This window comes from Salvelinus alpinus, chromosome 3 (genome assembly GCF_045679555.1).
Source record: "Salvelinus alpinus chromosome 3, SLU_Salpinus.1, whole genome shotgun sequence".
Taxonomy (NCBI): Eukaryota; Metazoa; Chordata; class Actinopteri; order Salmoniformes; family Salmonidae; genus Salvelinus; species Salvelinus alpinus.
The window spans coordinates 6,300,754-6,309,015 of record NC_092088.1 but is presented as its reverse complement, the minus strand read 5'-3'; the positions used below and the strand labels follow the sequence as shown (position 1 = coordinate 6,309,015).

Below are 8,262 nucleotides of genomic sequence, written 5' to 3'. Positions count from 1 at the left end.
CGACCCAGCTCAGCACAGGCTCTGTCCAGTACAACCCAGCTCAGCGTGACTCAGCCCAGTACAACCCGGCTCAGGCTCTGCAGTGGGAAAAGGGTGAGATAGTTTAATGAGGAACTCACCTGCGTTGACTGTAAATCCTGGATTCTTCCTCCTCCGTCTCTCTCTGTCTGCCGCCACCTCAGACCCCCCCACCCCCCCACCCAGTCACATGTCAGGTAGGGGTCCTCCACCCCAGATTCTGCTGCTCCTAAAACAACAAAACATTGAAGAAGATTAGTTTATTGCTCTAACAGTTGTCATTAAAAAACTCTGAAATACTTTGCTTTTACAAATTAAGAAAAAAAAAATGAGAATTTGTAAACTGTCACACCATATTTCATTTCACATCTCTCACCAAATACATTAATTAATTAATTAATTAATTCCTTCAGCAAAATGACCAGAAGTTTTGGCTTACATCCCAAATACCAACCTATTTCCTACATAGTGCACCAAAAAATGTTTTTACCAGGGAACATAAGGAACCCGAGGGAGCATTGGGACGCAGAATAAACAATGAACCTCTCTCTATAGACACTACTGGTCCTCTCTCTATAGACACTACTGGTCCTCTCTCTATAGACACTACTGGTCCTCTCTCTATAGACACTACTGGTCCTCTCTATAGACACTACTGGTCCTCTCTATAGGCACTACTGGTCCTCTCTCTATAGACACTACTGGTCCTCTCTCTATAGACACACCTGGTCCTCTCTATAGACACTACTGGTCCTCTCTATAGGCACTACTGGTCCTCTCTCTATAGACACTACTGGTCCTCTCTCTATAGACACTACTGGTCCTCTCTATAGACACTACTGGTCCTCTCTATAGACACTACTGGTCCTCTCTCTATAGACACTACTGGTCCTCTCTATAGACACTACTGGTCCTCTCTATAGGCACTACTGGTCCTCTCTCTATAGACACTACTGGTCCTCTCTCTATAGACACTACTGGTCCTCTCTCTATAGACACTACTGGTCCTCTCTCTATAGACACTACTGGTCCTCTCTCTACAGACACTACTGGTCCTCTCTCTACAGACACTACTGGTCCTCTCTCTACAGACACACCTGGTCCTCTCTCTATAGACACTACTGGTCCTCTCTCTACAGACACACCTGGTCCTCTCTCTATAGACACACCTGGTCCTCTCTCTACAGACACACCTGGTCCTCTCTCTATAGACACTACTGGTCCTCTCTATAGACACTACTGGTCCTCTCTCTATAGACACTACTGGTCCTCTCTCTATAGACACTACTGGTCCTCTCTCTATAGACACTACTGGTCCTCTCTCTATAGACACTACTGGTCCTCTCTCTATAGACACTACTGGTCCTCTCTCTATAGACACTACTGGTCCTCTCTATAGACACTACTGGTCCTCCTCTATAGACACTACTGGTCCTCTCTCTATAGACACTACTGGTCCTCTCTCTATAGACACTACTGGTCCTCTCTCTATAGACACTACTGGTCCTCTCTATAGACACTACTGGTCCTCTCTCTATAGACACTACTGGTCCTCTCTCTATTGACACTACTGGTCCTCTCTCTATAGACACTACTGGTCCTCTCTCTATAGACACTACTGGTCCGCTCTCTATAGACACTACTGGTCCTCTCTCTATAGACACTACTGGTCCTCTCTCTACAGGCACACCTGGTCCTCTCTCTATAGACACTACTGGTCCTCTCTATAGACACTACTGGTCCTCTCTCTATAGACACTACTGGTCCTCTCTCTATAGACACTACTGGTCCTCTCTCTACAGACACTACTGGTCCTCTCTCTACAGGCACTGCTGGTCCACTCTCTATAGACACTACTGGTCCTCTCTATAGACACTACTGGTCATCTATCTATAGACACTACTGGTCCTCTCTCTATAGACACTACTGGTCCTCTCTCTATAGACACTACTGGTCCTCTCTCTATAGACACTACTGGTCCTCTCTCTATAGACAATACTGGTCCTCTCTCTATAGACACTACTGGTCCTCTCTCTATAGACACTACTGGTCCTCTCTCTATAGACACTACTGGTCATCTCTCTATAGACACTACTGGTCCTCTCTCTATTGACACTACTGGTCCTCTCTCTATTGACACTACTGGTCCTCTCTCTATAGACACTACTGGTCCTCTCTCTATAGACACTACTGGTCCGCTCTCTATAGACACTACTGGTCCTCTCTCTATAGACACTACTGGTCCTCTCTCTACAGACACACCTGGTCCTCTCTCTATAGACACTACTGGTCCTCTCTATAGACACTACTGGTCCTCTCTCTATAGACACTACTGGTCCTCTCTCTATAGACACTACTGGTCCTCTCTCTACAGACACACCTGGTCCTCTCTCTACAGGCACTACTGGTCCACTCTCTATAGACACTACTTGTCCTCTCTATAGACACTACTGGTCCTCTCTCTATAGGACACTACTGGTCATCTATCTACAGACACTACTGGTCCTCTCTCTACAGACACTACTGGTCCTCTCTATAGACACTACTGGTCCTCTCTATAGACACTACTGGTCCTCTCTCTATAGACACTACTGGTCCTCTCTCTATAGACACTACTGGTCCTCTCTCTACAGACACTACTGGTCCTCTCTCTACAGACACTACTGGTCCTCTCTCTACAGACACTACTGGTCCTCTCTCTATAGACACTACTGGTCCTCTCTCTATAGACACTACTGGTCCTCTCTCTATAGACACTACTGGTCCTCTCTCTATAGACACTACTGGTCCTCTCTCTATAGACACTACTGGTCCTCTCTCTATAGACACTACTGGTCCTCTCTCTATAGACACTACTGGTCATCTCTCTATAGACACTACTGGTCCTCTCTCTATAGACACTACTGGTCCTCTCTCTATAGACACTACTGGTCCTCTCTCTATAGACACTACTGGTCCGCTCTCTATAGACACTACTGGTCCGCTCTCTATAGACACTACTGGTCCTCTCTCTATAGACACTACTGGTCCTCTCTCTACAGACACTACCTGGTCCTCTCTCTATAGACACTACTGGTCCTCTCTAGAGACACTACTGGTCCTCTCTCTATAGACACTACTGGTCCTCTCTCTATAGACACTACTGGTCCTCTCTCTATTGACACTACTGGTCCTCTCTCTATAGACACTACTGGTCCTCTCTCTATAGACACTACTGGTCCTCTCTCTATAGGAACTACTGGTCATCTCTATAGACACTACTGGTCCTCTCTATAGACACTACTGGTCCTCTCTCTATAGACACTACTGGTCCTCTCTCTATAGACACTACTGGTCCTCTCTCTATAGACACTACTGGTCCTCTCTCTATAGACACTACTGGTCATCTCTATAGACACTACTGGTCCTCTCTCTATAGACACTACTGGTCCTCTCTCTATAGACACTACTGGTCCTCTCTCTATAGACACTACTGGTCCTCTCTCTATAGACACTACTGGTCCTCTCTCTATAGACACTACTGGTCCTCTCTCTATAGACACTACTGGTCCTCTCTCTATAGACACTACTGGTCCTCTCTCTATAGACACTACTGGTCCTCTCTCTATAGACACTACTGGTCCTCTCTCTATAGACACTACTGGTCCTCTCTCTATAGACACTACTGGTCCTCTCTCTATAGACACTACTGGTCCTCTCTCTATAGACACTACTGGTCCTCTCTCTATAGACACTACTGGTCCTCTCTCTATAGACACTACTGGTCCTCTCTCTATAGACACTACTGGTCCTCTCTCTATAGACACTACTGGTCCTCTCTCTATAGACACTACTGGTCCTCTCTCTATAGACACTACTGGTCCTCTCTCTATAGACACTACTGGTCCTCTCTCTATAGACACTACTGGTCCTCTCTCTATAGACACTACTGGTCCTCTCTCTATAGACACTACTGGTCCTCTCTCTATAGACACTACTGGTCCTCTCTATAGACACTACTGGTCCTCTCTCTATAGACACTACTGGTCCTCTCTCTATTGACACTACTGGTCCTCTCTCTATAGACACTACTGGTCCTCTCTCTATAGACACTACTGGTCCGCTCTCTATAGACACTACTGGTCCTCTCTCTATAGACACTACTGGTCCTCTCTCTATAGACACTACTGGTCCTCTCTCTACAGACACACCTGGTCCTCTCTCTATAGACACTACTGGTCCTCTCTCTATAGACACTACTGGTCCTCTCTCTATAGACACTACTGGTCCTCTCTCTATAGACACTACTGGTCCTCTCTCTACAGACACTACCTGGTCCTCTCTCTACAGGCACTACTGGTCCTCTCTCTATAGACACTACTGGTCCTCTCTATAGACACTACTGGTCCTCTCTCTATAGGAACTACTGGTCATCTCTCTACAGACACTACTGGTCCTCTCTCTATAGACACTACTGGTCCTCTCTCTATAGACACTACTGGTCCTCTCTCTATAGACACTACTGGTCCTCTCTCTATAGACACTACTGGTCCTCTCTCTATAGACACTACTGGTCCTCTCTCTATAGACACTACTGGTCCTCTCTCTATAGACACTACTGGTCCTCTCTCTATAGACACTACTGGTCCTCTCTCTATAGACACTACTGGTCCTCTCTCTATAGACACTACTGGTCCTCTCTCTATAGACACTACTGGTCCTCTCTCTATAGACACTACTGGTCCTCTCTCTATAGACACTACTGGTCCTCTCTCTATAGGACACTACTGGTCCTCTCTCTACAGACACTACTGGTCCTCTCTCTACAGACACTACTGGTCCTCTCTATAGACACTACTGGTCCTCTCTATAGACACTACTGGTCCTCTCTCTATAGACACTACTGGTCCTCTCTCTATAGACACTACTGGTCCTCTCTCTACAGACACTACTGGTCCTCTCTCTACAGACACTACTGGTCCTCTCTCTACAGACACTACTGGTCCTCTCTCTATAGACACTACTGGTCCTCTCTCTATAGACACTACTGGTCCTCTCTCTATAGACACTACTGGTCCTCTCTCTATAGGAACTACTGGTCATCTCTATAGACACTACTGGTCCTCTCTATAGGCACTACTGGTCCTCTCTCTATAGGCACTACTGGTCCTCTCTCTATAGGCACTACTGGTCCTCTCTATAGACACTACTGGTCCTCTCTCTACAGACACTACTGGTCCTCTCTCTATAGACACTACTGGTCCTCTCTCTATAGGAACTACTGGTCATCTCTATAGACACTACTGGTCCTCTCTCTATAGACACTACTGGTCCTCTCTCTATAGACACTACTGGTCCTCTCTCTATAGGAACTACTGGTCATCTCTATAGACACTACTGGTCATCTCTATAGACACTACTGGTCCTCTCTCTACAGACACTACTGGTCCTCTCTCTATAGACACTACTGGTCCTCTCTCTATAGGAACTACTGGTCATCTCTATAGACACTACTGGTCCTCTCTCTATAGACACTACTGGTCCTCTCTCTATAGACACTACTGGTCCTCTCCCTATAGACACTACTGGTCCTCTCTCTATAGACACTACTGGTCCTCTCTCTATAGACACTACTGGTCCTCTCTCTATAGACACTACTGGTCCTCTCTCTATAGACACTACTGGTCCTCTCTCTATAGACACTACTGGTCCTCTCTCTATAGACACTACTGGTCCTCTCTCTATAGACACTACTGGTCCTCTCTCTATAGACACTACTGGTCCTCTCTCTATAGACACTACTGGTCCTCTCTCTATAGGACACTACTGGTCCTCTCTATAGACACTACTGGTCCTCTCTCTATAGACACTACTGGTCCTCTCTCTATAGACACTACTGGTCCTCTCTCTATAGACACTACTGGTCCTCTCTCTATAGACACTACTGGTCCTCTCTCTATAGACACTACTGGTCCTCTCTCTATAGACACTACTGGTCCTCTCTCTATAGACACTACTGGTCCTCTCTCTATAGACACTACTGGTCCTCTCTCTATAGACACTACTGGTCCTCTCTCTATAGACACTACTGGTCCTCTCTCTATAGACACTACTGGTCCTCTCTCTATAGACACTACTGGTCCTCTCTCTATAGACACGACTGGTCCTCTCTCTATAGACACGACTGGTCCTCTCTCTATAGACACGACTGGTCCTCTCTCTATAGACACTACTGGTCCTCTCTCTATAGACACTACTGGTCCTCTCTCTATAGACACTACTGGTCCTCTCTCTATAGACACTACTGGTCCTCTCTCTATAGACACTACTGGTCCTCTCTCTATAGACACTACTGGTCCTCTCTCTATAGACACTACTGGTCCTCTCTCTATAGACACTACTGGTCCTCTCTCTATAGACACTACTGGTCCTCTCTCTATAGACACTACTGGTCCTCTCTCTATAGACACTACTGGTCCTCTCTCTATAGACACTACTGGTCCTCTCTCTATAGACACTACTGGTCCTCTCTCTATAGACACTACTGGTCCTCTCTCTATAGACACTACTGGTCCTCTCTATAGACACTACTGGTCCTATCTCTATAGACACTACTGGTCCTCTCTCTATAGACACTACTGGTCCTCTCTCTATAGACACTACTGGTCCTCTCTCTATAGGAACTACTGGTCATCTCTATAGACACTACTGGTCCTCTCTATAGACACTACTGGTCCTCTCTCTATAGGCACTACTGGTCCTCTCTATAGACACTACTGGTCCTCTCTCTACAGACACTACTGGTCCTCTCTCTACAGACACTACTGGTCCTCTCTCTATAGACACTACTGGTCCTCTCTCTATAGGAACTACTGGTCATCTCTATAGACACTACTGGTCCTCTCTCTATAGACACTACTGGTCCTCTCTCTATAGACACTACTGGTCCTCTCTCTATAGACACTACTGGTCCTCTCTCTATAGACACTACTGGTCCTCTCTCTATAGACACTACTGGTCCTCTCTCTATAGACACTACTGGTCCTCTCTCTATAGACTCTACTGGTCCTCTCTCTATAGACACTACTGGTCCTCTCTCTATAGACACTACTGGTCCTCTCTCTATAGACACTACTGGTCCTCTCTCTATAGACACTACTGGTCCTCTCTCTATAGACACTACTGGTCCTCTCTCTATAGACACTACTGGTCCTCTCTCTATAGACACTACTGGTCCTCTCTCTATAGACACTACTGGTCCTCTCTCTACAGACACACCTGGTCCTCTCTCTATAGACACTACTGGTCCTCTCTATAGACACTACTGGTCCTCTCTCTATAGACACTACTGGTCCTCTCTCTATAGACACTACTGGTCCTCTCTCTATAGACACTACTGGTCCTCTCTCTACAGACACACCTGGTCCTCTCTCTACAGGCACTACTGGTCCACTCTCTATAGACACTACTTGTCCTCTCTATAGACACTACTGGTCCTCTCTCTATAGGAACTACTGGTCATCTATCTACAGACACTACTGGTCCTCTCTCTACAGACACTACTGGTCCTCTCTATAGACACTACTGGTCCTCTCTATAGACACTACTGGTCCTCTCTCTATAGACACTACTGGTCCTCTCTCTATAGACACTACTGGTCCTCTCTCTACAGACACTACTGGTCCTCTCTCTACAGACACTACTGGTCCTCTCTCTACAGACACTACTGGTCCTCTCTCTATAGACACTACTGGTCCTCTCTCTATAGACACTACTGGTCCTCTCTCTATAGACACTACTGGTCCTCTCTCTATAGGAACTACTGGTCATCTCTATAGACACTACTGGTCCTCTCTATAGGCACTACTGGTCCTCTCTATAGACACTACTGGTCCTCTCTCTACAGACACTACTGGTCCTCTCTCTATAGACACTACTGGTCCTCTCTCTATAGGAACTACTGGTCATCTCTATAGACACTACTGGTCCTCTCTCTATAGACACTACTGGTCCTCTCTCTATAGACACTACTGGTCCTCTCTCTATAGGAACTACTGGTCATCTCTAGAGACACTACTGGTCATCTCTATAGACACTACGGGTCCTCTCTCTACAGACACTACTGGTCCTCTCTCTATAGACACTACTGGTCCTCTCTCTATAGGAACTACTGGTCATCTTCTATAGACACTACTGGTCCTCTCTCTATAGACACTACTGGTCCTCTCCCTATAGACACTACTGGTCCTCTCTCTATAGACACTA

At 46.2% G+C, this 8,262-nt stretch overlaps 1 protein-coding gene across 1 annotated transcript in view; it reads right to left on the bottom strand.

Moving 5' to 3' along the window:
- LOC139569942 (zinc finger MIZ domain-containing protein 1-like) overlaps positions 1 to 188 on the bottom strand; it is a 286,857-nt gene extending 286,669 nt beyond the window's left edge. Inside the window, exon 1 of the mRNA XM_071391332.1 lies at positions 120 to 188. The gene's annotated coding sequence lies outside the window, so the exon portion shown is untranslated. The remainder of the gene's footprint in view (positions 1 to 119) is intronic.
- Between the last annotated feature and the right edge of the window lie 8,074 nt (positions 189 to 8,262).